The 23,377-nt window shown below is 45.6% G+C and overlaps 12 non-coding genes and 3 pseudogenes across 12 annotated transcripts; all 15 read right to left on the bottom strand.

Moving 5' to 3' along the window:
• Positions 1-395: 395 nt before the first annotated feature.
• On the bottom strand, positions 396-586 carry LOC141242012 (U2 spliceosomal RNA). Its single transcript, XR_012306662.1, has one exon. It is a non-coding gene; the product is annotated as a U2 spliceosomal RNA (small nuclear RNA).
• A 1,115-nt stretch (positions 587-1,701) lies between these two features.
• On the bottom strand, positions 1,702-1,892 carry LOC141242170 (U2 spliceosomal RNA). Its single transcript, XR_012306816.1, has one exon. It is a non-coding gene; the product is annotated as a U2 spliceosomal RNA (small nuclear RNA).
• A 1,115-nt stretch (positions 1,893-3,007) lies between these two features.
• Positions 3,008-3,198, bottom strand: LOC141242011 (U2 spliceosomal RNA). The gene has a single exon (XR_012306661.1). It is a non-coding gene; the product is annotated as a U2 spliceosomal RNA (small nuclear RNA).
• A 1,115-nt stretch (positions 3,199-4,313) lies between these two features.
• Positions 4,314-4,504, bottom strand: LOC141242009 (U2 spliceosomal RNA). The gene has a single exon (XR_012306660.1). It is a non-coding gene; the product is annotated as a U2 spliceosomal RNA (small nuclear RNA).
• Positions 4,505-5,619: 1,115 nt separating this feature from the next.
• On the bottom strand, positions 5,620-5,801 carry LOC141242192 (U2 spliceosomal RNA). The gene has a single exon (XR_012306837.1). It is a non-coding gene; the product is annotated as a U2 spliceosomal RNA (small nuclear RNA).
• Positions 5,802-6,325: 524 nt separating this feature from the next.
• On the bottom strand, positions 6,326-6,441 carry LOC141242251 (U2 spliceosomal RNA; annotated as a pseudogene).
• A 1,115-nt stretch (positions 6,442-7,556) lies between these two features.
• LOC141242190 (U2 spliceosomal RNA) lies at positions 7,557-7,738 on the bottom strand. Its single transcript, XR_012306835.1, has one exon. It is a non-coding gene; the product is annotated as a U2 spliceosomal RNA (small nuclear RNA).
• A 524-nt stretch (positions 7,739-8,262) lies between these two features.
• On the bottom strand, positions 8,263-8,378 carry LOC141242256 (U2 spliceosomal RNA; annotated as a pseudogene).
• Positions 8,379-9,487: 1,109 nt separating this feature from the next.
• Positions 9,488-9,678, bottom strand: LOC141242007 (U2 spliceosomal RNA). Its single transcript, XR_012306658.1, has one exon. It is a non-coding gene; the product is annotated as a U2 spliceosomal RNA (small nuclear RNA).
• Positions 9,679-10,793: 1,115 nt separating this feature from the next.
• Positions 10,794-10,975, bottom strand: LOC141242189 (U2 spliceosomal RNA). Its single transcript, XR_012306834.1, has one exon. It is a non-coding gene; the product is annotated as a U2 spliceosomal RNA (small nuclear RNA).
• A 524-nt stretch (positions 10,976-11,499) lies between these two features.
• On the bottom strand, positions 11,500-11,615 carry LOC141242255 (U2 spliceosomal RNA; annotated as a pseudogene).
• Positions 11,616-12,730: 1,115 nt separating this feature from the next.
• On the bottom strand, positions 12,731-12,921 carry LOC141242006 (U2 spliceosomal RNA). Its single transcript, XR_012306657.1, has one exon. It is a non-coding gene; the product is annotated as a U2 spliceosomal RNA (small nuclear RNA).
• A 2,313-nt stretch (positions 12,922-15,234) lies between these two features.
• Positions 15,235-15,425, bottom strand: LOC141242005 (U2 spliceosomal RNA). The gene has a single exon (XR_012306656.1). It is a non-coding gene; the product is annotated as a U2 spliceosomal RNA (small nuclear RNA).
• Positions 15,426-16,540: 1,115 nt separating this feature from the next.
• LOC141242226 (U2 spliceosomal RNA) lies at positions 16,541-16,739 on the bottom strand. Its single transcript, XR_012306868.1, has one exon. It is a non-coding gene; the product is annotated as a U2 spliceosomal RNA (small nuclear RNA).
• Positions 16,740-22,894: 6,155 nt separating this feature from the next.
• On the bottom strand, positions 22,895-23,085 carry LOC141242004 (U2 spliceosomal RNA). The gene has a single exon (XR_012306655.1). It is a non-coding gene; the product is annotated as a U2 spliceosomal RNA (small nuclear RNA).
• Between the last annotated feature and the right edge of the window lie 292 nt (positions 23,086-23,377).

Genomic DNA, 23,377 nt, shown 5'->3' with positions numbered 1-23,377 from the left:
GCTGCTGTTGATAACAAGGGCATTTGCTAAATAGATGGTGTGTGTGCAACAATATACTGAAAGGTCAATTATATTGTGCAGCTTATCTCACCACCTGTAGTTATTTAGGTGAAAGCTCCAAAATGCTTGCCTAATATGTCTGTTTATCCAAAAGGAAGTAAAAAGGGAGAGCTAGAAAGATAGCATTGCATCACATTACATGGCAATGCAATGCACAGTTGCTGAAGTTGAACCAAAATGAGCTTGTAATCTGGCTTCTGCAACTTTGAACATGAAAAATCCAATGAGGAGAAGAAAAGCAAAGCCAAAGAGTCCATCCCAAAATCCGACAAACAAGCAAAATGAACAAAAAACATTGAATTCAATTCTTTCTGATTTTAGAAACTGCATTAAAGAAGGGGTGCACCGGTCCTGGAGATACTGCAATACCAGGTCAATGCGTGGAGTGGACAGAGCAAGCTCTTTTTCCATCTCCCTGTTCTAAAAATCCATTTAATATATGGTCCCCAGATAGGGGACGTATCAGATATTAAACTGATAAGAACAGATACTACACTTGATCTTAGCCAAAAGGCCGAGAAGCGATAACCAGAATTGGTTTCAAACTACGGAGCCACCCAAGGATCCTGAAAAGTCCATTTGTGGAGATGAGCTCCTGGACTCCCGTTAAGAAGACATGTTGTCAACCTCTAGATCCCTTACATGCCTGCACTTTTCGGCTTGCTGCTGCTGCAATCCACGCGTTTTAGATCTGCATAACTCTACCTCTTTAAACACAGCACCTTCACCCCCTGCTGTTCCCACCCGCCTCAACACCGTTGGAAGGGAGGAGAACCAATTAAGGCGGGGGGTGGGGTGGAACGAGCAGCTGTCTACCCTTAGCAGGAGGGCTCCTGATTACATACCTCTCCTGCTGCTGCTGCTGCTGGCTGTCCAGCAGCAGACTGAAGGTGGCTGCTGCTGTGCACAGGTATATAAAGGCTCAGAGCCTATTATGACACGCGCAGCCAGCGTTCCATTGCCACATTCCATCTACTGCAGGCAGGATACCTGGCTGGCTGAATGTCGCTGAGAAGCTCACAGAGACCGCCATAAGCAACAGTTTAACAGAATGCCACAGACTAATCAACCAAACTTTTTGGGTTGGGTTCTCTTTTATAGTCTGCAGGCATTAAATGAAAGAAGTCAGTGTTCCAGCAGAAGGAGACAACGTTTCAGAAAAGGCATTGTAGCAAACCAAAAAAGAAATTTTAAGCGCAGCAGAGTAACCAGCGCACATACCTGTTAGCTCAGGTGAGTTTAAAAGGCTGCTGTTGATAACAAGGGCATTTGCTAAATAGATGGTGTGTGTGCAACAATATACTGAAAGGTCAATTATATTGTGCAGCTTATCTCACCACCTGTAGTTATTTAGGTGAAAGCTCCAAAATGCTTGCCTAATATGTCTGTTTATCCAAAAGGAAGTAAAAAGGGAGAGCTAGAAAGATAGCATTGCATCACATTACATGGCAATGCAATGCACAGTTGCTGAAGTTGAACCAAAATGAGCTTGTAATCTGGCTTCTGCAACTTTGAACATGAAAAATCCAATGAGGAGAAGAAAAGCAAAGCCAAAGAGTCCATCCCCAAATCCGACAAACAAGCAAAATGAACAAAAAACATTGAATTCAATTCTTTCTGATTTTAGAAACTGCATTATAGAAGGGGTGCACCCGTCCTGGAGATACTGCAATACCAGGTCAATGCGTGGAGTGGACAGAGCAAGCTCTTTTTCCATCTCCCTGTTCTAAAAATCCATTTAATATATGGTCCCCAGATAGGGGACGTATCAGATATTAAACTGATAAGAACAGATACTACACTTGATCTTAGCCAAAAGGCCGAGAAGCGATAACCAGAATTGGTTTCAAACTACGGAGCCACCCAAGGATCCTGAAAAGTCCATTTGTGGAGATGAGCTCCTGGACTCCCGTTAAGAAGACATGTTGTCAACCTCTAGATCCCTTACATGCCTGCACTTTTTGGCTTGCTGCTGCTGCAATCCACGCGTTTTAGATCTGCATAACTCCACCTCTTTAAACACAGCACCTTCACCCCCTGCTGTTCCCACCCGCCTCAACACCGTTGGAAGGGAGGAGAACCAATTAAGGCGGGTGGTGGGGTGGAACGAGCAGCTGTCTACCCTTAGCAGGAGGGCTCCTGATTACATACCTCTCCTGCTGCTGCTGCTGCTGGCTGTCCAGCAGCAGACTGAAGGTGGCTGCTGCTGTGCACAGGTATATAAAGGCTCAGAGCCTATTATGACACGCGCAGCCAGCGTTCCATTGCCACATTCCATCTACTGCAGGCAGGATACCTGGCTGGCTGAATGTCGCTGAGAAGCTCACAGAGACCGCCATAAGCAACAGTTTAACAGAATGCCACAGACTAATCAACCAAACTTTTTGGGTTGGGTTCTCTTTTATAGTCTGCAGGCATTAAATGAAAGAAGTCAGTGTTCCAGCAGAAGGAGACAACGTTTCAGAAAAGGCATTGTAGCAAACCAAAAAAGAAATTTTAAGCGCAGCAGAGTAACCAGCGCACATACCTGTTAGCTCAGGTGAGTTTAAAAGGCTGCTGTTGATAACAAGGGCATTTGCTAAATAGATGGTGTGTGTGCAACAATATACTGAAAGGTCAATTATATTGTGCAGCTTATCTCACCACCTGTAGTTATTTAGGTGAAAGCTCCAAAATGCTTGCCTAATATGTCTGTTTATCCAAAAGGAAGTAAAAAGGGAGAGCTAGAAAGATAGCATTGCATCACATTACATGGCAATGCAATGCACAGTTGCTGAAGTTGAACCAAAATGAGCTTGTAATCTGGCTTCTGCAACTTTGAACATGAAAAATCCAATGAGGAGAAGAAAAGCAAAGCCAAAGAGTCCATCCCCAAATCCGACAAACAAGCAAAATGAACAAAAAACATTGAATTCAATTCTTTCTGATTTTAGAAACTGCATTAAAGAAGGGGTGCACCGGTCCTGGAGATACTGCAATACCAGGTCAATGCGTGGAGTGGACAGAGCAAGCTCTTTTTCCATCTCCCTGTTCTAAAAATCCATTTAATATATGGTCCCCAGATAGGGGACGTATCAGATATTAAACTGATAAGAACAGATACTACACTTGATCTTAGCCAAAAGGCCGAGAAGCGATAACCAGAATTGGTTTCAAACTACGGAGCCACCCAAGGATCCTGAAAAGTCCATTTGTGGAGATGAGCTCCTGGACTCCCGTTAAGAAGACATGTTGTCAACCTCTAGATCCCTTACATGCCTGCACTTTTCGGCTTGCTGCTGCTGCAATCCACGCGTTTTAGATCTGCATAACTCCACCTCTTTAAACACAGCACCTTCACCCCCTGCTGTTCCCACCCGCCTCAACACCGTTGGAAGGGAGGAGAACCAATTAAGGCGGGGGGTGGGGTGGAACGAGCAGCTGTCTACCCTTAGCAGGAGGGCTCCTGATTACATACCTCTCCTGCTGCTGCTGCTGCTGGCTGTCCAGCAGCAGACTGAAGGTGGCTGCTGCTGTGCACAGGTATATAAAGGCTCAGAGCCTATTATGACACGCGCAGCCAGCGTTCCATTGCCACATTCCATCTACTGCAGGCAGGATACCTGGCTGGCTGAATGTCGCTGAGAAGGTCACAGAGACCGCCATAAGCAACAGTTTAACAGAATGCCACAGACTAATCAACCAAACTTTTTGGGTTGGGTTCTCTTTTATAGTCTGCAGGCATTAAATGAAAGAAGTCAGTGTTCCAGCAGAAGGAGACAACGTTTCAGAAAAGGCATTGTAGCAAACCAAAAAAGAAATTTTAAGCGCAGCAGAGTAACCAGCGCACATACCTGTTAGCTCAGGTGAGTTTAAAAGGCTGCTGTTGATAACAAGGGCATTTGCTAAATAGATGGTGTGTGTGCAACAATATACTGAAAGGTCAATTATATTGTGCAGCTTATCTCACCACCTGTAGTTATTTAGGTGAAAGCTCCAAAATGCTTGCCTAATATGTCTGTTTATCCAAAAGGAAGTAAAAAGGGAGAGCTAGAAAGATAGCATTGCATCACATTTCATGGCAATGCAATGCACAGTTGCTGAAGTTGAACCAAAATGAGCTTGTAATCTGGCTTCTGCAACTTTGAACATGAAAAATCCAATGAGGAGAAGAAAAGCAAAGCCAAAGAGTCCATCCCCAAATCCGACAAACAAGCAAAATGAACAAAAAACATTGAATTCAATTCTTTCTGATTTTAGAAACTGCATTAAAGAAGGGGTGCACCGGTCCTGGAGATACTGCAATACCAGGTCAATGCGTGGAGTGGACAGAGCAAGCTCTTTTTCCATCTCCCTGTTCTAAAAATCCATTTAATATATGGTCCCCAGATAGGGGACGTATCAGATATTAAACTGATAAGAACAGATACTACACTTGATCTTAGCCAAAAGGCCGAGAAGCGATAACCAGAATTGGTTTCAAACTACGGAGCCACCCAAGGATCCTGAAAAGTCCATTTGTGGAGATGAGCTCCTGTACTCCCGTTAAGAAGACATGTTGTCAACCTCTAGATCCCTTACATGCCTGCACTTTTCGGCTTGCTGCTTCTGCAATCCACGCGTTTTAGATCTGCATAACTCCACCTCTTTAAACACAGCACCTTCACCCCCTGCTGTTCCCACCCACCTCAACACCGTTGGAAGGGAGGAGAACCAATTAAGGCGGGGGGTGGGGTGGAACGAGCAGCTGTCTACCCTTAGCAGGAGGGCTCCTGATTACATACCTCTCCTGCTGCTGCTGCTGCTGGCTGTCCAGCAGCAGACTGAAGGTGGCTGCTGCTGTGCACAGGTATATAAAGGCTCAGAGCCTATTATGACACGCGCAGCCAGCGTTCCATTGCCACATTCCATCTACTGCAGGCAGGATACCTGGCTGGCTGAATGTCGCTGAGAAGCTCACAGAGACCGCCATAAGCAACAGTTTAACAGAATGCCACAGACTAATCAACCAAACTTTTTGGGTTGGGTTCTCTTTTATAGTCTTCAGGCATTAAATGAAAGAAGTCAATGTTCCAGCAGAAGGAGACAACGTTTCAGAAAAGGCATTGTAGCAAACCAAAAAAGAAATTTTAAGCGCAGCAGAGTAACCAGCGCACATACCTGTTAGCTCAGGTGAGTTTAAAAGGCTGCTGTTGATAACAAGGGCATTTGCTAAATAGATGGTGTGTGTGCAACAATATACTGAAAGGTCAATTATATTGTGCAGCTTATCTCACCACCTGTAGTTATTTAGGTGAAAGCTCCAAAATGCTTGCCTAATATGTCTGTTTATCCAAAAGGAAGTAAAAAGGGAGAGCTAGAAAGATAGCATTGCATCACATTACATGGCAATGCAATGCACAGTTGCTGAAGTTGAACCAAAATGAGCTTGTAATCTGGCTTCTGCAACTTTGAACATGAAAAATCCAATGAGGAGAAGAAAAGCAAAGCCAAAGAGTCCATCCCCAAATCCAACAAACAAGCAAAATGAACAAAAAACATTGAATTCAATTCTTTCTGATTTTAGAAACTGCATTAAAGAAGGGGTGCACCGGTCCTGGAGATACTGCAATACCAGGTCAATGCGTGGAGTGGACAGAGCAAGCTCTTTTTCCATCTCCCTGTTCTAAAAATCCATTTAATATATGGTCCCCAGATAGGGGACGTATCAGATATTAAACTGATAAGAACAGATTTTTTGATTGAAGCTGCATCCAAGGCACTGAAAAATGTGACCGAAGTCACACCAAAACAGCGCACGAGGTGAGGATTCATGTGGACCCTTCCCGGAGGAGAGGGTTCCCAATAAACCATCCCCATCCCTCCGAGCCAGAAGGCCACAGCGAGGGTCAGGGATCTCCGATGCTCTCCCTAGCCGAAGCCGGAGAAGAGCCGTTTTCGTGCTCCCAGCTTCCATCTAGGCTGCCACCCTAGTGGAGCTGGAGCCTGTGTTGGTTTCTCAGCCCAAAGCTGACCGGACCTCCGACCGGGTTTATAAAAATTCCCCTTCCTAGCCCGGAGGCCAGGAATAGGGGGGGTTGCTCAGAAAGTATGATTGGCAAAGGTGCGGCGTGCTACGAAGCCAAGTCTTTCTGGGGTTCCCAGTCCCAGTAAGCTTGGAATCCCACCAGGGCGCCTACTCCTGGGGCACATTGCTCCAAAGCCCTCACACTTACCCAGCCTAGTGACTTCGATCCTGGAGGGCCATGTTTTCCATCAGATAACTCTATGAACCACCTGGCGTACTAACAAGTGCACCAAACCAGTGTGTAATATGCATCAATTTACTAGGGCAGCCCAAGGACAAAACTGCCTTTTCAAAAGATACTACACTTGATCTTAGCCAAAAGGCCGAGAAGCGATAACCAGAATTGGTTTCAAACTACGGAGCCACCCAAGGATCCTGAAAAGTCCATTTGTGGAGATGAGCTCCTGGACTCCCGTTAAGAAGACATGTTGTCAACCTCTAGATCCCTTACATGCCTGCACTTTTCGGCTTGCTGCTGCTGCAATCCACGCGTTTTAGATCTGCATAACTCCACCTCTTTAAACACAGCACCTTCACCCCCTGCTGTTCCCACCCACCTCAACACCGTTGGAAGGGAGGAGAACCAATTAAGGCGGGGGGTGGGGTGGAACGAGCAGCTGTCTACCCTTAGCAGGAGGGCTCCTGATTACATACCTCTCCTGCTGCTGCTGCTGCTGGCTGTCCAGCAGCAGACTGAAGGTGGCTGCTGCTGTGCACAGGTATATAAAGGCTCAGAGCCTATTATGACATGCGCAGCCAGCGTTCCATTGCCACATTCCATCTACTGCAGGCAGGATACCTGGCTGGCTGAATGTCGCTGAGAAGCTCACAGAGACCGCCATAAGCAACAGTTTAACAGAATGCCACAGACTAATCAACCAAACTTTTTGGGTTGGGTTCTCTTTTATAGTCTGCAGGCATTAAATGAAAGAAGTCAGTGTTCCAGCAGAAGGAGACAACGTTTCAGAAAAGGCATTGTAGCAAACCAAAAAAGAAATTTTAAGCGCAGCAGAGTAACCAGCGCACATACCTGTTAGCTCAGGTGAGTTTAAAAGGCTGCTGTTGATAACAAGGGCATTTGCTAAATAGATGGTGTGTGTGCAACAATATACTGAAAGGTCAATTATATTGTGCAGCTTATCTCACCACCTGTAGTTATTTAGGTGAAAGCTCCAAAATGCTTGCCTAATATGTCTGTTTATCCAAAAGGAAGTAAAAAGGGAGAGCTAGAAAGATAGCATTGCATCACATTACATGGCAATGCAATGCACAGTTGCTGAAGTTGAACCAAAATGAGCTTGTAATCTGGCTTCTGCAACTTTGAACATGAAAAATCCAATGAGGAGAAGAAAAGCAAAGCCAAAGAGTCCATCCCCAAATCCGACAAACAAGCAAAATGAACAAAAAACATTGAATTCAATTCTTTCTGATTTTAGAAACTGCATTAAAGAAGGGGTGCACCGGTCCTGGAGATACTGCAATACCAGGTCAATGCGTGGAGTGGACAGAGCAAGCTCTTTTTCCATCTCCCTGTTCTAAAAATCCATTTAATATATGGTCCCCAGATAGGGGACGTATCAGATATTAAACTGATAAGAACAGATTTTTTGATTGAAGCTGCATCCAAGGCACTGAAAAATGTGACCGAAGTCACACCAAAACAGCGCACGAGGTGAGGATTCATGTGGACCCTTCCCGGAGGAGAGGGTTCCCAATAAACCATCCCCATCCCTCCGAGCCAGAAGGCCACAGCGAGGGTCAGGGATCTCCGATGCTCTCCCTAGCCGAAGCCGGAGAAGAGCCGTTTTCGTGCTCCCAGCTTCCATCTAGGCTGCCACCCTAGTGGAGCTGGAGCCTGTGTTGGTTTCTCAGCCCAAAGCTGACCGGACCTCCGACCGGGTTTATAAAAATTCCCCTTCCTAGCCCGGAGGCCAGGAATAGGGGGGGTTGCTCAGAAAGTATGATTGGCAAAGGTGCGGCGTGCTACGAAGCCAAGTCTTTCTGGGGTTCCCAGTCCCAGTAAGCTTGGACTCCCACCAGGGCGCCTACTCCTGGGGCACATTGCTCCAAAGCCCTCACACTTACCCAGCCTAGTGACTTCGATCCTGGAGGGCCATGTTTTCCATCAGATAACTCTATGAGCCACCTGGCATACTAACAAGTGCACCAAACCAGTGTGTAATATGCATCAATTTACTAGGGCAGCCCAAGGACAAAACTGCCTTTTCAAAAGATACTACACTTGATCTTAGCCAAAAGGCCGAGAAGCGATAACCAGAATTGGTTTCAAACTACGGAGCCACCCAAGGATCCTGAAAAGTCCATTTGTGGAGATGAGCTCCTGGACTCCCGTTAAGAAGACATGTTGTCAACCTCTAGATCCCTTACATGCCTGCACTTTTCGGCTTGCTGCTGCTGCAATCCACGCGTTTTAGATCTGCATAACTCCACCTCTTTAAACACAGCACCTTCACCCCCTGCTGTTCCCACCCACCTCAACACCGTTGGAAGGGAGGAGAACCAATTAAGGCGGGGGGTGGGGTGGAACGAGCAGCTGTCTACCCTTAGCAGGAGGGCTCCTGATTACATACCTCTCCTGCTGCTGCTGGCTGTCCAGCAGCAGACTGAAGGTGGCTGCTGCTGTGCACAGGTATATAAAGGCTCAGAGCCTATTATGACACGCGCAGCCAGCGTTCCATTGCCACATTCCATCTACTGCAGGCAGGATACCTGGCTGGCTGAATGTCGCTGAGAAGCTCACAGAGACCGCCATAAGCAACAGTTTAACAGAATGCCACAGACTAATCAACCAAACTTTTTGGGTTGGGTTCTCTTTTATAGTCTGCAGGCATTAAATGAAAGAAGTCAGTGTTCCAGCAGAAGGAGACAACGTTTCAGAAAAGGCATTGTAGCAAACCAAAAAAGAAATTTTAAGCGCAGCAGAGTAACCAGCGCACATACCTGTTAGCTCAGGTGAGTTTAAAAGGCTGCTGTTGATAACAAGGGCATTTGCTAAATAGATGGTGTGTGTGCAACAATATACTGAAAGGTCAATTATATTGTGCAGCTTATCTCACCACCTGTAGTTATTTAGGTGAAAGCTCCAAAATGCTTGCCTAATATGTCTGTTTATCCAAAAGGAAGTAAAAAGGGAGAGCTAGAAAGATAGCATTGCATCACATTACATGGCAATGCAATGCACAGTTGCTGAAGTTGAACCAAAATGAGCTTGTAATCTGGCTTCTGCAACTTTGAACATGAAAAATCCAATGAGGAGAAGAAAAGCAAAGCCAAAGAGTCCATCCCCAAATCCGACAAACAAGCAAAATGAACAAAAAACATTGAATTCAATTCTTTCTGATTTTAGAAACTGCATTAAAGAAGGGGTGCACCGGTCCTGGAGATACTGCAATACCAGGTCAATGCGTGGAGTGGACAGAGCAAGCTCTTTTTCCATCTCCCTGTTCTAAAAATCCATTTAATATATGGTCCCCAGATAGGGGACGTATCAGATATTAAACTGATAAGAACAGATACTACACTTGATCTTAGCCAAAAGGCCGAGAAGCGATAACCAGAATTGGTTTCAAACTACGGAGCCACCCAAGGATCCTGAAAAGTCCATTTGTGGAGATGAGCTCCTGGACTCCCGTTAAGAAGACATGTTGTCAACCTCTAGATCCCTTACATGCCTGCACTTTTCGGCTTGCTGCTGCTGCAATCCACGCGTTTTAGATCTGCATAACTCCACCTCTTTAAACACAGCACCTTCACCCCCTGCTGTTCCCACCCACCTCAACACCGTTGGAAGGGAGGAGAACCAATTAAGGCGGGGGGTGGGGTGGAACGAGCAGCTGTCTACCCTTAGCAGGAGGGCTCCTGATTACATACCTCTCCTGCTGCTGCTGCTGCTGGCTGTCCAGCAGCAGACTGAAGGTGGCTGCTGCTGTGCACAGGTATATAAAGGCTCAGAGCCTATTATGACATGCGCAGCCAGCGTTCCATTGCCACATTCCATCTACTGCAGGCAGGATACCTGGCTGGCTGAATGTCGCTGAGAAGCTCACAGAGACCGCCATAAGCAACAGTTTAACAGAATGCCACAGACTAATCAACCAAACTTTTTGGGTTGGGTTCTCTTTTATAGTCTGCAGGCATTAAATGAAAGAAGTCAGTGTTCCAGCAGAAGGAGACAACGTTTCAGAAAAGGCATTGTAGCAAACCAAAAAAGAAATTTTAAGCGCAGCAGAGTAACCAGCGCACATACCTGTTAGCTCAGGTGAGTTTAAAAGGCTGCTGTTGATAACAAGGGCATTTGCTAAATAGATGGTGTGTGTGCAACAATATACTGAAAGGTCAATTATATTGTGCAGCTTATCTCACCACCTGTAGTTATTTAGGTGAAAGCTCCAAAATGCTTGCCTAATATGTCTGTTTATCCAAAAGGAAGTAAAAAGGGAGAGCTAGAAAGATAGCATTGCATCACATTACATGGCAATGCAATGCACAGTTGCTGAAGTTGAACCAAAATGAGCTTGTAATCTGGCTTCTGCAACTTTGAACATGAAAAATCCAATGAGGAGAAGAAAAGCAAAGCCAAAGAGTCCATCCCCAAATCCGACAAACAAGCAAAATGAACAAAAAACATTGAATTCAATTCTTTCTGATTTTAGAAACTGCATTAAAGAAGGGGTGCACCGGTCCTGGAGATACTGCAATACCAGGTCAATGCGTGGAGTGGACAGAGCAAGCTCTTTTTCCATCTCCCTGTTCTAAAAATCCATTTAATATATGGTCCCCAGATAGGGGACGTATCAGATATTAAACTGATAAGAACAGATTTTTTGATTGAAGCTGCATCCAAGGCACTGAAAAATGTGACCGAAGTCACACCAAAACAGCGCACGAGGTGAGGATTCATGTGGACCCTTCCCGGAGGAGAGGGTTCCCAATAAACCATCCCCATCCCTCCGAGCCAGAAGGCCACAGCGAGGGTCAGGGATCTCCGATGCTCTCCCTAGCCGAAGCCGGAGAAGAGCCGTTTTCGTGCTCCCAGCTTCCATCTAGGCTGCCACCCTAGTGGAGCTGGAGCCTGTGTTGGTTTCTCAGCCCAAAGCTGACCGGACCTCCGACCGGGTTTATAAAAATTCCCCTTCCTAGCCCGGAGGCCAGGAATAGGGGGGGTTGCTCAGAAAGTATGATTGGCAAAGGTGCGGCGTGCTACGAAGCCAAGTCTTTCTGGGGTTCCCAGTCCCAGTAAGCTTGGACTCCCACCAGGGCGCCTACTCCTGGGGCACATTGCTCCAAAGCCCTCACACTTACCCAGCCTAGTGACTTCGATCCTGGAGGGCCATGTTTTCCATCAGATAACTCTATGAGCCACCTGGCATACTAACAAGTGCACCAAACCAGTGTGTAATATGCATCAATTTACTAGGGCAGCCCAAGGACAAAACTGCCTTTTCAAAAGATACTACACTTGATCTTAGCCAAAAGGCCGAGAAGCGATAACCAGAATTGGTTTCAAACTACGGAGCCACCCAAGGATCCTGAAAAGTCCATTTGTGGAGATGAGCTCCTGGACTCCCGTTAAGAAGACATGTTGTCAACCTCTAGATCCCTTACATGCCTGCACTTTTCGGCTTGCTGCTGCTGCAATCCACGCGTTTTAGATCTGCATAACTCCACCTCTTTAAACACAGCACCTTCACCCCCTGCTGTTCCCACCCACCTCAACACCGTTGGAAGGGAGGAGAACCAATTAAGGCGGGGGGTGGGGTGGAACGAGCAGCTGTCTACCCTTAGCAGGAGGGCTCCTGATTACATACCTCTCCTGCTGCTGCTGCTGCTGGCTGTCCAGCAGCAGACTGAAGGTGGCTGCTGCTGTGCACAGGTATATAAAGGCTCAGAGCCTATTATGACACGCGCAGCCAGCGTTCCATTGCCACATTCCATCTACTGCAGGCAGGATACCTGGCTGGCTGAATGTCGCTGAGAAGCTCACAGAGACCGCCATAAGCAACAGTTTAACAGAATGCCACAGACTAATCAACCAAACTTTTTGGGTTGGGTTCTCTTTTATAGTCTGCAGGCATTAAATGAAAGAAGTCAGTGTTCCAGCAGAAGGAGACAACGTTTCAGAAAAGGCATTGTAGCAAACCAAAAAAGAAATTTTAAGCGCAGCAGAGTAACCAGCGCACATACCTGTTAGCTCAGGTGAGTTTAAAAGGCTGCTGTTGATAACAAGGGCATTTGCTAAATAGATGGTGTGTGTGCAACAATATACTGAAAGGTCAATTATATTGTGCAGCTTATCTCACCACCTGTAGTTATTTAGGTGAAAGCTCCAAAATGCTTGCCTAATATGTCTGTTTATCCAAAAGGAAGTAAAAAGGGAGAGCTAGAAAGATAGCATTGCATCACATTACATGGCAATGCAATGCACAGTTGCTGAAGTTGAACCAAAATGAGCTTGTAATCTGGCTTCTGCAACTTTGAACATGAAAAATCCAATGAGGAGAAGAAAAGCAAAGCCAAAGAGTCCATCCCCAAATCCGACAAACAAGCAAAATGAACAAAAAACATTGAATTCAATTCTTTCTGATTTTAGAAACTGCATTAAAGAAGGGGTGCACCGGTCCTGGAGATACTGCAATACCAGGTCAATGCGTGGAGTGGACAGAGCAAGCTCTTTTTCCATCTCCCTGTTCTAAAAATCCATTTAATATATGGTCCCCAGATAGGGGACGTATCAGATATTAAACTGATAAGAACAGATACTACACTTGATCTTAGCCAAAAGGCCGAGAAGCGATAACCAGAATTGGTTTCAAACTACGGAGCCACCCAAGGATCCTGAAAAGTCCATTTGTGGAGATGAGCTCCTGGACTCCCGTTAAGAAGACATGTTGTCAACCTCTAGATCCCTTACATGCCTGCACTTTTCGGCTTGCTGCTGCTGCAATCCACGCGTTTTAGATCTGCATAACTCCACCTCTTTAAACACAGCACCTTCACCCCCTGCTGTTCCCACCCGCCTCAACACCGTTGGAAGGGAGGAGAACCAATTAAGGCGGGGGGTGGGGTGGAACGAGCAGCTGTCTACCCTTAGCAGGAGGGCTCCTGATTACATACCTCTCCTGCTGCTGCTGCTGCTGGCTGTCCAGCAGCAGACTGAAGGTGGCTGCTGCTGTGCACAGGTATATAAAGGCTCAGAGCCTATTATGACACGCGCAGCCAGCGTTCCATTGCCACATTCCATCTACTGCAGGCAGGATACCTGGCTGGCTGAATGTCGCTGAGAAGCTCACAGAGACCGCCATAAGCAACAGTTTAACAGAATGCCACAGACTAATCAACCAAACTTTTTGGGTTGGGTTCTCTTTTATAGTCTGCAGGCATTAAATGAAAGAAGTCAGTGTTCCAGCAGAAGGAGACAACGTTTCAGAAAAGGCATTGTAGCAAACCAAAAAAGAAATTTTAAGCGCAGCAGAGTAACCAGCGCACATACCTGTTAGCTCAGGTGAGTTTAAAAGGCTGCTGTTGATAACAAGGGCATTTGCTAAATAGATGGTGTGTGTGCAACAATATACTGAAAGGTCAATTATATTGTGCAGCTTATCTCACCACCTGTAGTTATTTAGGTGAAAGCTCCAAAATGCTTGCCTAATATGTCTGTTTATCCAAAAGGAAGTAAAAAGGGAGAGCTAGAAAGATAGTGTAGCACCCTGAGGATTCGGCTGCTACAGGGGTATTGCACCTCAACCCAGAGGTGTGATATTCCTCTCCCGGGCAAGGATGGAGTGTGGATTTGAGCTCGGTAGGCTGCATGCACTACACACATCCCATTTCCGAGGAGCAGACCGACGGTACTCCCACTTAGAAATGTGCAGGTACGACCGAGTCTGTTCCTGGCTGGAGTGGGAGGGGGGTGGAACATCCCATGTAGTGTAGGGGCAGATAGGGGGTGCAGTCTGGGTAGAGATAGGAGCTCATTGGGTGCTGGTCACCTGAGCTCACACATAGAGGGTGTATATAAGGTGGGCACCAACTAAGAACAGGGTCAGATGCAGAGAACAAGTCAGGAGCAGAGGAGAAGAAGGACCCAGAGTGAGAGAGGAGAAGAGAGAGAAAGACCCAGAGGGGGAAACAGCAGAGAGGACCCAAGAACCCAAATTAAAGCACCGGGTGAGGAGTCGGCATCAGGGTACCGGAACCCAAGCTGGTGGGGGTAAAAACATTCCCCAGCCAGAGACCGGAGACCGTGGGCAGCGTTTGCCACGGTCACCCACCACATCCACCCCGAAGGCACACCACATGAAGGGTCAGGGAACCCAGGGCCAAGGGTGTCCCAACAGAAGGCCCGAGGGAGCTGGACCTAGGTGGATCACTGGTGGGGACGGCCAGAGAACGGGACAGAAGGAGAGCTCAGGGCCACGCTCCGGACTTGTTTGGGGGTTGGCTGGATCCAGGACCTGGTGGACGCAGCACGGCTCGGGTGGTCACTCGAAGCTGGAGTGACCAGTACAACATCTGCAGTAAGTAAACACCCTTAACTGCACAACCCGACTCTGTCTTCATTGCCGTCTGCACTGCACCACCACAACCCCCATCCTCTGCACCTGTCCCCTCTGAGGCTATACCCCTCCCGTTGGGGGTTATCCCACCAAGCTGCGCACCCACCATCAGCCTCAGCGGACCCTGCTGCAGCGGCGGCCACAGTGACCGCATCACAACGGGTGGCGTAGTCGACACAAAAGAACTCTTAATAACATCTGTAGGACTGCCACATAACACTGAGTTTGACGCCCTGGGCACGGGCCGGGTCACAGCCGCTCGGAGACTACAACCCCCCATCTGATCCGGTGCCGGGTATTCCCCTCAAAAAGGAATATGTCCCAGGGGGCGCGTCAATAGCATTGCATCACATTACATGGCAATGCAATGCACAGTTGCTGAAGTTGAACCAAAATGAGCTTGTAATCTGGCTTCTGCAACTTTGAACATGAAAAATCCAATGAGGAGAAGAAAAGCAAAGCCAAAGAGTCCATCCCCAAATCCGACAAACAAGCAAAATGAACAAAAAACATTGAATTCAATTCTTTCTGATTTTAGAAACTGCATTAAAGAAGGGGTGCACCGGTCCTGGAGATACTGCAATACCAGGTCAATGCGTGGAGTGGACAGAGCAAGCTCTTTTTCCATCTCCCTGTTCTAAAAATCCATTTAATATATGGTCCCCAGATAGGGGACGTATCAGATATTAAACTGATAAGAACAGATACTACACTTGATCTTAGCCAAAAGGCCGAGAAGCGATAACCAGAATTGGTTTCAAACTACGGAGCCACCCAAGGATCCTGAAAAGTCCATTTGTGGAGATGAGCTCCTGGACTCCCGTTAAGAAGACATGTTGTCAACCTCTAGATCCCTTACATGCCTGCACTTTTCGGCTTGCTGCTGCTGCAATCCACGCGTTTTAGATCTGCATAACTCCACCTCTTTAAACACAGCACCTTCACCCCCTGCTGTTCCCACCCGCCTCAACACCGTTGGAAGGGAGGAGAACCAATTAAGGCGGGGGGTGGGGTGGAACGAGCAGCTGTCTACCCTTAGCAGGAGGGCTCCTGATTACATACCTCTCCTGCTGCTGCTGCTGCTGGCTGTCCAGCAGCAGACTGAAGGTGGCTGCTGCTGTGCACAGGTATATAAAGGCTCAGAGCCTATTATGACACGCGCAGCCAGCGTTCCATTGCCACATTCCATCTACTGCAGGCAGGATACCTGGCTGGCTGAATGTCGCTGAGAAGCTCACAGAGACCGCCATAAGCAACAGTTTAACAGAATGCCACAGACTAATCAACCAAACTTTTTGGGTTGGGGTCTCTTTTATAGTCTGCAGGCATTAAATGAAAGAAGTCAGTGTTCCAGCAGAAGGAGACAACGTTTCAGAAAAGGCATTGTAGCAAACCAAAAAAGAAATTTTAAGCGCAGCAGAGTAACCAGCTCACATACCTGTTAGCTCAGGTGAGTTTAAAAGGCTGCTGTTGATAACAAGGGCATTTGCTAAATAGATGGTGTGTGTGCAACAATATACTGAAAGGTCAATTATATTGTGCAGCTTATCTCACCACCTGTAGTTATTTAGGTGAAAGCTCCAAAATGCTTGCCTAATATGTCTGTTTATCCAAAAGGAAGTAAAAAGGGAGAGCTAGAAAGATAGCATTGCATCACATTACATGGCAATGCAATGCACAGTTGCTGAAGTTGAACCAAAATGAGCTTGTAATCTGGCTTCTGCAACTTTGAACATGAAAAATCCAATGAGGAGAAGAAAAGCAAAGCCAAAGAGTCCATCCCCAAATCCGACAAACAAGCAAAATGAACAAAAAACATTGAATTCAATTCTTTCTGATTTTAGAAACTGCATTAAAGAAGGGGTGCACCGGTCCTGGAGATACTGCAATACCAGGTCAATGCGTGGAGTGGACAGAGCAAGCTCTTTTTCCATCTCCCTGTTCTAAAAATCCATTTAATATATGGTCCCCAGATAGGGGACGTATCAGATATTAAACTGATAAGAACAGATTTTTTTTTTTTTTTTTTTTTTTTTTTTCTCCTCAGACGAGGAAATTCCACAGTCTATGAAAACCAGACAAAGGAAAATTCCATCAAAACAGCTGCGTCAAATCCAATACGCAATTTGCTGTCCCCATCATCATCGGAAATATTTATTTCATATTTCAAAACAACAATAACAAAAATCAAGAGGTACTAACAATATATCTCCACTTTTTAACTTTCCATATTCCCTCTGCATCCACTTCCCCTCTCCTCTTTTTGTCCCATAGGAAACACACATACATCTTCCCCAAAATCACCTTCACACTATCCTTTACAGCAATTTCCTTCCTTTTAAACACATACACATTCCTCACATCCCATAACACTTCCTTTATACATGCAAGCATCAACCACAAGACTCTTTCCTTCGTCCCATCACATATTCCCAAACCAAACATAAACAACTCAAAAGACAACAAATTCACACCACACAATTCTTTACACAAAGGCCCCATTCTCCCAATCACATCTCTAGCATACTGGCAATTCCAAAAAACATGCAACACACTTTCCCTTCCACCACAGCCATTTCTTGGACACATTTCACTCCTCACCAAACCTCTATTCCTCTGAAACTCTCTCACAGGTAATACTCCATGTAAAGACTGCCACACAACTTCACTCTGTTTGTTGGTCATACCACTCATCCGCACTTTCTTCCAAACCTTCTGCACATCACCACCCCTAACCATATTTATTCCACATTCTACCTCTCTACATTCAATCATCCTATACACAGCCTTCTTATTCTCCAGCAATCTCACATCTGCATCACACAGTTCATACCTCACCAAAAACTTATAAACCCACACATACCATACAGGCACCTCAAAAGCAATCGGACATCGCAAATCCCTTTCTTGCCACTTTAAACGAAACAAATACGCTCCAAATAAATACCTACACATAGATGAAAACTTTCCATCCGCCCTAATCACTTTCAAAACAAACACAACGATATTCACACCAAAAAACACGTCCAAATTCGGAAAACCCAAACCACCTTTTTCCACTCTTTTAACCAAAATTTCTCTCCTAGCTCTCTCCATTTTCGAGTTCCACAAAAAAACAAATAAAATTCTATTCAAGCTTCTCATACACATATATCCTGGTGGAAATACTACCGCAATATATAAAAATATTGGCAACACCACACTCTTAACAATTAAAATCTTCCCAAAAAAGGATAAACTCCTCAATTTCCAAAAATTCAACTTCTGCTCAACTTTTCCTTTCGCATCATCCCAACTTTCTTTCCCATCCAAACTCTCTGAAAACTTCACACCCAAAACTTTAATAGGTCCATTCACTACATTCACACCTACATCCCTACTTAAACTTCCGCCTCCAAAACCCTTACACTCACTCTTTTCCCAATTCACTTTAAACGCAGATGCACCACAAAAAATAGACACTAACAACTTCACCCGCCTCACCGAACATTCAGAATCACATAATACACACACGTCATCCATATAACCACTCACTTTCCATTCTTTTCCTCCACCTCCCGGCACTTGCACACCACGAATTACCTTATCTTTCCTCAGCATACACAACAATGGCTCAATTGCACAAATAAATGCTACAGGGGACAAAGGACACCCCTGTCGCACACCCGAAAACACATTCACTTTCCTACCCACATACCCATTCATTAAAACACAGCTATAAACACCCGCATACAAACTTCTCACTCGCCCAACAAAATCAGCCGGAAAACCCATTTTTAACAACACTCTGAACAAAAAACCATGCGACAACCTATCATAAGCCTTTTCAAAATCCAAACTTAACAAAAATACACTCTTCTTACGACCCATGCAATCCCATAGACAATCTCTTAACATACACACACACTCGTGAATCCGCCTCCCAGGTACCGCACAACACTGCTCATCCCCAATCACACTCTCTATCACATCACGCATCCTATTAGCCATAAGTTTTGCATAGATTTTATAATCACAATTAAGTAACGTTATTGGCCTCCAATTCCTCAGACTTTTCAAATCCCCTTTCTTAGGAATTAACACAACCATACCTGCACGCATACTCTCAGTCACCTCCATGTTTCCCCACATATACTTACATACATCCACAAAGTCCTTACCAATCACACCCCACATCACACGATAAAATTCTACTGGGAGGCCATCCTCCCCCGGCGTCTTATTCAAAGCCATACTACACATAACCTTCCATACCTCATCACCAGTCACCTCACCCATCACTCTCTCTCTTTCTGCTTCACTCAACTTACTCTCTAACACACTCAAAACATCATTCTCCAAACATTCATCCCTCTGTTTCACTGCATACAGATCCTCATAAAACTTAGCCACCTCTTCACACATATCCTCTCCACTCACCTCACTTCCATCTGCTCCATACACCACGCTCATACTCTGTTTCTTTCCAAAAACTTTTTTAAAGAAAAACCGAGAACATTTCTCATCCTGCTCCATCTTATCAATCTTTGCCCTAAACACTATGCTTCTCCCTCTCTCCAACAAAAACTCACTAATCTCCTTTTTTACCTCTAAAATATCCTCCTCCACCTCAACTCCTCCTTCCCTTAACTTATACAAAACGCTCAACCGCGCGTTCAGTTTAACAAAACTCTCTCTTTTAATTGCTGCATACTTGTATCCTAAATTTTTAAAGAACATTTTTGTTTGTTTCTTCACCCAGTCCCACCACTCACAAACATTCCCAAACTCATTTTTATGCTTACACCATTCTTCATACCGCCTTTCATACTCCTTTCTCACATCTTCATTCTCTAACAGTTTAACATTTAACTTCCACAATCCTCTCCCAAACACTCCATCAACTTTTATATCCAACTCACACAACATACACACATGATCTGAAAAAAGAACGTTTTCCTGCCTATAATTAACAGAAACCATATTTTTAGAAATAAAACAATAATCCAATCTGGATTGTACCCTACCACTCTCAGAAAAGAAAGTGTTCAACAAAGGATTCATGTTACACACGCGCTGCATATCACACAACCCAAAATCATTCACTAACTCCAATAATGCTTTCCCAGACACATTCACATTCACTCTCCCCACATCACAGTTCATATCACCCACAATTACCACAGGTATTCTTCCTGGAACAAAAAGCTTAATTTTTTCAAATAAATTTTTGCGCTCATTTTTTTCAACTGGCGCATAAACATTAATAACACAAAACTTTACATTCTTGTATACAAAATTAGCAAGGATACATCTCCCCACCTCAATAACCAAATAATCACTCAAAACAACCTCCCTTCCTTTAACCAAAATACCCACACCATCATTCTTATTACATGCACTCCCCGACCACACAGACGCTCCATAAGACCATTCATCCCCTTTCACACCATCCACTACCCCACATTCTTGTAAACAAAAAATAGATGCATTTTGCATAGCTAAAAACTCAAAAATAGCAGCTCTTCTTACTTTACTTTTAAACACTCTTACGTTTTGGGACACTATGGTAAATCCCATAATACTTCTACTCCTTCACCAATTACACAAAGAAATAGCCTTTGGCCTAAACCAAAGCTCACAAGAGGACAAAAAGAAAAAACATTTACAATATTATATGGTGACACTATCCAGCACCACCACTATCCTCCTCCGCCATCAGAACAGAACAGCTGGTTTCCGACCCGCTGGCTTCACCAGCCACACTCCTCATTCTGGCAGTTCTGATCTTCCTCTGAGGCTCACTAAAAACTGCATCATCACTGCCCCCACCATCCTCCCTACGACTCTTCTTTGCACCCCTATCATCTTCCGAAGAAAAATCTTCAATGTTTTCAGGACCCGAAGGGTGTTCAGGACTGTCGGGTTCCGAGATTTGCACTTCACATCCTGTTGCGTCCATTGCCTCTCCAAAAGTCATCATCTCAGGCAGCTCTGCTTCCACCACTTTCCTAGATATTCTCGCAGACACTGCCTTTTTCTCCACCTTTGCCACTTCCCTCCAGAACTCCTTTTCTTCCTTCCGCTTCTTCCTCATTTCTTCAGCAGAAGAAGAACATGGTCTCAGGGACACCTCCTCTGGCGCCGTAGAGGGAGAGGCTCTACCAGTTTCCCGCCTCCTTCCCTCTCTCTCCTCCCTCTCCAATCTTTCCAGCACTTTCAGTGCGCTTGCCATCTGCCTCCTCTCCAGCTCCTCCTCCTTCTGTTCTTTATCAGAACGTCTAGGTGCACTCATAGGACAGTCCTTATACATGTGATCACTACTCCCACAGACATCACAGGACTTGGCCTCTGGACACTGGTTGGCCATATGCCCCTCCTTTCTGCAATTTCGGCAACACTGCCCTTTAAGGCATGTTACCATGGTATGTCCGAAAGAAAAGCATCTACGGCAAAACATGGGCTGGCCTGGGTAAAAGAGGAAACCTCTATGGCCTGCAACGGAAAAATTTGATGGAGGGTGTCTAAAGCCCCCCACACTGTCAGGATCCCTTTTCAATTTCACACGGAATTTATACTGACAGTTAAAGATTCCTAGACAATTGACTTGCTTCACTCCCTTCCGCACATATTCACAGTAGCGAGAGAGGAAGCACTCCAGCAGCTCAGGGTCTGTAAAAGGGTTATAGACAGTCACAGTCACCTCCTTTTCTTGCAGACCAAACAAAGGTTCCCATCTAACTCCTTCCAAGCAGGGGTCACTAGAGTGACCACGGAGCCATTCAAAGACATTAAGGCAAACATCCTGGTCCATAAAGGTAACGTCATAATTACCTTGACGTGAAAATTCGTTGACACTGAAGATCTCAGAACGTCTTGCTCCAGCTTTGCCTTCAACGATGTCTTGGACAATGAAAACCACGTTGTTCTTGTTCTGGTCAGATGGATCCACGGACAAACGGATGGTGTTCTTCACAAAAGACATCTTGGATTCTGTCGGTATGGAATACCACAGGAAAAAGCAGAAAATCCTCCACAAAAGTGTCCGGATTCCTCCAGGAGACTCGCACCAATCAAGGTACAGTCATACGATCGCAGCCAAAAGGCCGAGAAGCGATAACCAGAATTGGTTTCAAACTACGGAGCCACCCAAGGATCCTGAAAAGTCCATTTGTGGAGATGAGCTCCTGGACTCCCGTTAAGAAGACATGTTGTCAACCTCTAGATCCCTTACATGCCTGCACTTTTCGGCTTGCTGCTGCTGCAATCCACGCGTTTTAGATCTGCATAACTCCACCTCTTTAAACACAGCACCTTCACCCCCTGCTGTTCCCACCCGCCTCAACACCGTTGGAAGGGAGGAGAACCAATTAAGGCGGGGGGTGGGGTGGAACGAGCAGCTGTCTACCCTTAGCAGGAGGGCTCCTGATTACATACCTCTCCTGCTGCTGCTGCTGCTGGCTGTCCAGCAGCAGACTGAAGGTGGCTGCTGCTGTGCACAGGTATATAAAGGCTCAGAGCCTATTATGACACGCGCAGCCAGCGTTCCATTGCCACATTCCATCTACTGCAGGCAGGATACCTGGCTGGCTGAATGTCGCTGAGAAGCTCACAGAGACCGCCATAAGCAACAGTTTAACAGAATGCCACAGACTAATCAACCAAACTTTTTGGGTTGGGTTCTCTTTTATAGTCTGCAGGCATTAAATGAAAGAAGTCAGTGTTCCAGCAGAAGGAGACAACGTTTCAGAAAAGGCATTGTAGCAAACCAAAAAAGAAATTTTAAGCGCAGCAGAGTAACCAGCGCACATACCTGTTAGCTCAGGTGAGTTTAAAAGGCTGCTGTTGATAACAAGGGCATTTGCTAAATAGATGGTGTGTGTGCAACAATATACTGAAAGGTCAATTATATTGTGCAGCTTATCTCACCACCTGTAGTTATTTAGGTGAAAGCTCCAAAATGCTTGCCTAATATGTCTGTTTATCCAAAAGGAAGTAAAAAGGGAGAGCTAGAAAGATAGCATTGCATCACATTACATGGCAATGCAATGCACAGTTGCTGAAGTTGAACCAAAATGAGCTTGTAATCTGGCTTCTGCAACTTTGAACATGAAAAATCCAATGAGGAGAAGAAAAGCAAAGCCAAAGAGTCCATCCCCAAATCCGACAAACAAGCAAAATGAACAAAAAACATTGAATTCAATTCTTTCTGATTTTAGAAACTGCATTAAAGAAGGGGTGCACCGGTCCTGGAGATACTGCAATACCAGGTCAATGCGTGGAGTGGACAGAGCAAGCTCTTTTTCCATCTCCCTGTTCTAAAAATCCATTTAATATATGGTCCCCAGATAGGGGACGTATCAGATATTAAACTGATAAGAACAGATACTACACTTGATCTTAGCCAAAAGGCCGAGAAGCGATAACCAGAATTGGTTTCAAACTACGGAGCCACCCAAGGATCCTGAAAAGTCCATTTGTGGAGATGAGCTCCTGGACTCCCGTTAAGAAGACATGTTGTCAACCTCTAGATCCCTTACATGCCTGCACTTTTCGGCTTGCTGCTGCTGCAATCCACGCGTTTTAGATCTGCATAACTCCACCTCTTTAAACACAGCACCTTCACCCCCTGCTGTTCCCACCCGCCTCAACACCGTTGGAAGGGAGGAGAACCAATTAAGGCGGGGGGTGGGGTGGAACGAGCAGCTGTCTACCC

Source organism: Phyllobates terribilis, unplaced genomic scaffold, assembly GCF_046119375.1.
Source record: "Phyllobates terribilis strain yellow unplaced genomic scaffold, ASM4611937v1 Scaffold_1031__1_contigs__length_461108, whole genome shotgun sequence".
In the NCBI taxonomy this organism is placed as follows: domain Eukaryota; kingdom Metazoa; phylum Chordata; class Amphibia; order Anura; family Dendrobatidae; genus Phyllobates; species Phyllobates terribilis.
This window is presented reverse-complemented; position numbering and strand designations above follow the sequence as displayed.